The 6796-nt window shown below is 32.7% G+C and overlaps 1 pseudogene; it reads right to left on the bottom strand.

The window, feature by feature from the left end:
* Window positions 1-269: 269 nt before the first annotated feature.
* LOC120258702 lies at window positions 270-4416 on the bottom strand (annotated as a pseudogene).
* Window positions 4417-6796: the final 2380 nt, after the last annotated feature.

Raw genomic sequence — 6796 nt, 5'->3', positions numbered from 1 at the left:
CCACTGACTTTTAGTACTCAGTGAATTTCAATGTGTGATGAAGAAGAAGAACACACAATGTCTTTGTCATAAAACCAGTCAACTGATTCATTCATTCAAAGTACCAGGCATTTAAGCAAACATCTGACCGACAAGCCAGCATGGTGCTACAATAGCATACACAAACAACATTTAAACTAATACAAGCATTATAGACAAACATAGTAACAGAATTATTAAAGCATCTTCAAATGCAACTCAAACAAACACAAACGATTCATTACCTTTCTATCCCATCTAGCTTATAGTTCCAATGCTAACACTGCATACTTGACCAAATTCATGGAGACATGAGCTAAGACAGTTCTGCTACTTGTATAGGCTCTAATCAGTATTCATCTTAACAGCCTTAAAATGACATGCATTATGATTTCAATGTTTGAAGAGGTTCCAATTCCAACTCAAGCATCAGGTTCTTTAGTTTATGTCCGACTTTCATGCACAAGAAGTTTCTTCGTATGCTCAACAAGATCTTGCATTTGTCTTCTTGAATGCAGAGGGGAAGGATACACAAATACACAATCAAGTTGCCCATCTCGGATTGTATCAAAAACTGCAATAGATGGCCTGACACCGTGAACCGAGCATATGCAATGTAGTCCTCCACACCAAGTTGTTCTTGTGCAGGAGAGGACTTATAGATCATTGGATCATCGAAGACTGAGATTAGTGCGGTGCGTAGTGAGGATGCTGGAGTGAGCTGAGGATTCTCACTAGCCTTGCACATCAGAAAATTCAACTCACCAATATCAATTAGGTATTTCTTGTTGTTCATTGCAATGGTGAAGCCATTGTGACATCTCTTGGTCACTTCCCAACAGTCTTCTCCTTCATGAACGCTGTGTGTGTTCATTATGCCCGAATGGTAGAACCCTGCAGATAAACCAGTTTAAGGTACATTATCAGTTAAACCTTGTTCCGTTCTGCAAGATCATTAATAGTCAATGGCATCAAAACCATATCAACATTGTTCTTTGCATGGCTGCGATGTTATTTGATTATCAGGCTTCAAATTATAACTATTAGAATTAAATATATAATAATCATTGACATGAATAGATGCAAGTAGGTTTTATTCTTTTATTTTTATTTTTATTTTTATTTATTTTTTTTTTCAAGACAAAGTGGACAAGTCACCTCAAAAACATACATAGGAACAAGCCCTCAACACACTAGTGTCTTTATTTTGATTGAGCTGAAATTTGAACCCAACTCTTAAGCGGGACATAAACGATCTACACAAAGAATCGAATACCAATAAACCAAAGGTCATTGGCCAAGTAGGTCTCATTTGAGATCACAATTGCTTCCTTTCAAAAAATATTATGAGCTTTATCAAACCGCAACATATATACTTAGGTATAACTGAGGTCAATGAGAATGCCTTTACATTTATGGCTTTAAAACTATAAAATATTTGTTTTAATATAAAAATTAAAATTAAAGGACCAAAATAATTACCTTCAAAATATATGGTTTCCTATTAAACTTTTATTAGTTCAATGGCTAACTGAAATTGATTTGAAGTCTAATACAAGGTAAAGTTATACAAACAATTGGAAAGTAAACTACTTAACATATATATATTTATTTATTTGTCCCTAAAATCCTAAAATGTTCCTTTTAATTAAATATGTTGTGTTTTTAATAAGGGCCAAAATTGCTAACTTCTTTTTATGGTTTTAGGACATGTTTATTTATCCAACAACCAAATTATACACTTTTTACTTCGAAACCAAAGTAAATACATAAAATAATTTCTAGTTTATTAAAAAAATGTACTTCACCAAATATATATATACAAGCATATTCATAATAAGAAGCCACATGGTTATGCCCATGTAACATGTGAAATTTGAAACAACTAGATAAATTCCCTTGCTTTGTGTCGGGTTCTCACAATTGTGATATTTTTGAAATATGTATTTTTATTTGTAGCATAAATTTTGATAGAACTTTCCTCGTATTATTAACCATAAAATTTCCCGATTAACTACTTAATATATAAAAATAATGAAAGCAAATAGTAAATGAAAAAACAATATACTTGAAATAGTAACAAAACGAATACAAATTAAACAATATTATAGGTATACAATTATGGCAATATTGAATATAGACATATAATTCAAAACACTAACAAAAGTAATCTAATTAATAAAATTCTAACATCAAACATAGAATACATTGGTGAAAATGAACAAAGTACTTACAAATGAAATAATACCTAGCGGAAGAACAACCTAAGAAACACTAAAATTAAAATAATATTTATAAGAGAAAAGAAAGGGTAAAGTAAATGTAATTACATAGTAACATATTTCGATAACACATTGAAAGAATCGAAACCAACATAATTACTATTTCGAGCATTAAATCATCCAACGAACTGACCCTAAATTATAATGTTCCCTCTTCATTAAAATTTTACTAATGCATTATGTGTTTAGAACTCATACAGTTTATGAAATTAGAAAAATTTGATTTCCTTCCATATTTTTGTCTTTTCACTTTTTCTAACCCTATCCAATTTCTATAAAACCCACAAATAATCAATGTTAGCCATTAATGAAAGTATACGGCTTACAAACTCCGATATTTAAGGTTAAATATCTCTAAATAGTTATTAAACCCGATCAGGTGACCTGGTGATGGGGCACTTAAACTGGTCCATATCTCTAATGGGATCACTTATGCAATCAACTTGGTGTATCTATTTTGACCCATCTTGAACTGGCCAAATTTGATGAATTATCAGGGTTTCAATGACCTGGAGAAGTTGAATTTTATTTTTTTAAAGTAACTTTTTCAATACTACAAATTTTAATTTTTAATTTTTTATGTTAAAAAGGCAAATAACATGTCATTTCCTTAAAATAAAAAAAATGTAAAAAAGAGTTGCTTTTTTTTTTTAATAACTATGGCGGAGGCTTTACTTTGGTAAGATTTTTTTTGGTTAATTTATAATTATCATTAAATGATTAACAATTTGCTTCTTTCCTTCAAATTATTTATTTTATAACTAACAAATAACACTGAAGATTATATTATATATTACATAATTAAAAAACTAATTTATGATTGTAAAATATTATTTTAAAAAAAATTTATTAACCTAGCATTTACCCAAATGACCCGACAATTGAATCTTTTAAAACAACACCCACAACCCATAATGGTTTAATGTTTGAGACGATTTTAATAACTATACTCCAAACAATACACAAATTATTAATATGTTTTTTTAAAACAATTTTAAATAGTTATAATTATTTTAAAATATCTAATGAAACATTTAATATAAATAAATAAATAAAATTAAACATTTTCCCTTACTAATATCTCATTTTCTACCAACAAAGATTTAGATAGAATAGAAGAAATTCTTTAAAAAAATTCTAAAAACCTTTATTGAAACTCTGCCAAGAAGATTATACAATTACTTTAAAGATCTGCTCACCACTTCTCCACGCTATCATACCTTACATGCATTTATCATTCAATGCATGCAAAAATACATAGAGAATTATTCATATGATAGTATCTTCTCATAACACTCCTAAAATTATTACTATAGAGAGAAAGAGAGAGTGTGTGTGAGAGAGAGAGTGAGAAAAAGAGAGAGAGAGAGAGAGAGAGAGAGAGATCTTACAGTTAGTATCCTATTGGTCATGTCCTGGCTAACGACCATACGCACAACCACGCAAGATCAGGCTGAGATCATATCCTGAAAGCCCAAGCATAAAGTCCTCAGCCCATTCAGTGAATACCCAATCAGATCTTTCCCTGAGCCTTCCACAAGTCCTTTTTGGGAATCAAATCCTCAATTCCCATATTGATTATGTTCTCCCTATTCCCTGATTGCCCCTCTCCTCCTCCTCCTCCTCTGGCCACTAGCACCATCAACTCCTTCAGGATCAGGTTGGTTTTGATAGATTGTTGCAAAGAAAACCGGGATTTGGTCCGGTTCAGGAGTATCAGCCCAAGGATTTGGTTTAATTCGAGATCAAGGGTGGAGAGGAAGGTGAGGACTGGGGATAAGGATATGGTTTTAATGATGGGGTCGGGAAGGGGAGGGATGGAGAAGAAGAAGGGTTCGTTTGGGCTGGTTCGAGTGAGCTGGGCATGGAGGAGGGGGTGAGAGTTGAGGAGATCGGTGATGGCAACTGCAATAAGGGTACGGGGGATTGAACAGAAGAGGCGGAGGAGGAAAACAGTGATGCCGGTGCCACCGGGAACTAGGCGGCACCAACTGTGCTCAGTGTCGCCGATTGAGCGACTGGTGAGGTGGTGAGGGATTTGGGAATGGTCTATGTCGTACAAGAGTAGGAGAGGGAAGCGGACTGAGTGATGGAGAAGATGAGCGTAGTGCAGCATGCTAGTGAAATTATTGATTTCCTTGTTATATACATGGTAACGTTTGGTTAGTCTTGTGGAATGCAACAATTTTTTTTATTGTTTTATATAAATTATTAAAAAGTTATTTATTTATTTTTGATATTTTTTAAAATCCACTTCACCCTTCTAAATTTAAGTGTTGTGGTATCTTCGTGGACAGGATGACATCACTAAATAATTTTAAGTAGTTTTTCCTTTCTTGTAAGGACAAGGTATTGGAACCATGTAAAAGAAAAGATATTTGGAGCATGCGTGATTGATACACACAAAAATTTGAATGATAAATTATTTACTTAAATATTCCAAATTTTTAAATATTCAGATCAATTTCTTTTTTTTATGTAATGCTAGATGTTTAACACTTAACGACTGTTTAATTGTATGTAAGTGAAATTATTGAGTTGTTTGGTTGCATAAGTGGATATAAGTGGTTGTAAAGTAAGTGATTTTACATGTTAAAGTGTGTTTGATTTTCTATAAGTTATCACTTACATGTATAAGTAAATACACCATCATAGCCTTTTGCTGAAATTTGACTTGCAACCAATTTTACTATAAGGAAAAATGCAGTGAAAGCAAAGTGTTACAATCACCACTTTAACTTTTCCAACTCTCTGAAACCACACCAATATCAGACTGCTTTATACTCATCTTCTCCATCGACCACAACTCCTGTGAGCAACCACATTAATATCAACACCATCATCTTCTTCGTGTTAGTTGATGGTGTCACACCCTACCCCTTTTAACCGGGGTAAATGTGATACCCATCAGTTAAAAACACATTTTAACTAGAAAACTAACAACCCTGTAAAACAAAATCAGACTTACAAAACATAATTGACAATTTTACATCAACTACATATTCAAATACATGAATATAACAAATATAATTACTCCAATATGTAGGTACAACCTCTACAAGATTGCAACACCAACAAATCGAAAGAAAGGGGACCCACTGTAATCTTAGACTCAACCCTGACTGGCTCTATACTCGCATAAGCAATCTAGTAGAGTCGTGCTTCTACAACTGTAAGACATTTCAATTGGTTGATAGTGCTCAATAATTTCAAATAATTAAATATAGTGTATATAAAGTATATATACTTAAATTATTTAGCAGGAAGACTAGGTGAGTTGGTAGTGGCTAGTATTTTAAAATAATTGGTTAATTGCTACTATTTTGAAAAAAGTGCTTAATGGCTAGTATTTTGAAATAATTGTTGAATTATTTCATTATATGTGTTTAGTAATTTATATACTTATATTATTTGCAGTTTGCTATGTCATAGAAATTGTACTAGTACATTTGGGTTTGTATAATTATGCATAGTTTCAAACTGTGGAAATACATATATATATATATATATATATATGATTTAATTATTCATTACATGTATTTATGTAATGGTTATGTATGCATTGACTTTGAAAGATTTGTGAAACCATGTATGTATGTCAAAATGATTTTATCGTCAATGCTTGTGGAATTAATTTTCATTCATCGAATAGGAATTGTATCATAGATCTGGACTTTACGGGTATTAAGAATGTATTGTGCTATTGTGATTTAACAGGATTTTAATGGTGACTACGGACTTTAGTCTGACACTGCAGTGGGGGTTCCATGGTTTGACCTGATGTGAAGTGGCATGGTCAACCCTGAGTTTACCCCCGGTCAAGAGATTTGTAGAGCCATTGAAAGGGTTTAGTTCTATTGAGAAACCTGGGTTCACCACACGGGCATCTCAATGGCCAACGTCAAGATTACGAAGACCTTGATGGCTCTCAACCAAGTCGCGACGGCGGATAAGTCGGGGAGTGTTTTTAGGCCAATGATTTGAGATCGGTTTTACAGTTCAGTTGTGCAAAACATGTTATTTTAGATTGAAATGAAGGGGACGAAAGCCCATCTGTCGCTCTTAGGAGGGCAGTCTCTCACAAAAATTTATATTTCCTGGGAAAATTGAGTTAATAATGATTCATGATGAATTTATGTTTTAAAAGCTCTTAAAAGTTATATTTTGCCAAAATTCTGGTATTTGGGGAAGTTGGGAAATTATTTGAGAAATTGATCTTTATATACTTTTATATACTTTATATACTCTATATTTAATTATTTGAAATTATTAAGTCACTATCGACCAAGTGAAATATGTTATAGTTGTAGGAACAGAACCCTATTAGATTACTGGTCCGAGTAGAGAGCCAGTCAAGGTTGAGTTCAGGGTTATAGTGGGTCCTTTTTCTTTCTATTGTTGGTGTTGTGATTTTGTAGCGGTTGTACCCGCATGTTGGAGTAATTATGCGTCTTGTATTAATGTATTTGAACTTGTAATTGAAGTTGACATTCATG

Source organism: Dioscorea cayenensis, chromosome 4 (genome assembly GCF_009730915.1).
Source record: "Dioscorea cayenensis subsp. rotundata cultivar TDr96_F1 chromosome 4, TDr96_F1_v2_PseudoChromosome.rev07_lg8_w22 25.fasta, whole genome shotgun sequence".
NCBI classification, from domain to species: Eukaryota; Viridiplantae; Streptophyta; class Magnoliopsida; order Dioscoreales; family Dioscoreaceae; genus Dioscorea; species Dioscorea cayenensis.
Note: the sequence above shows the minus strand (reverse complement) of the source record. Positions and strands in the feature narration are given on the sequence as shown.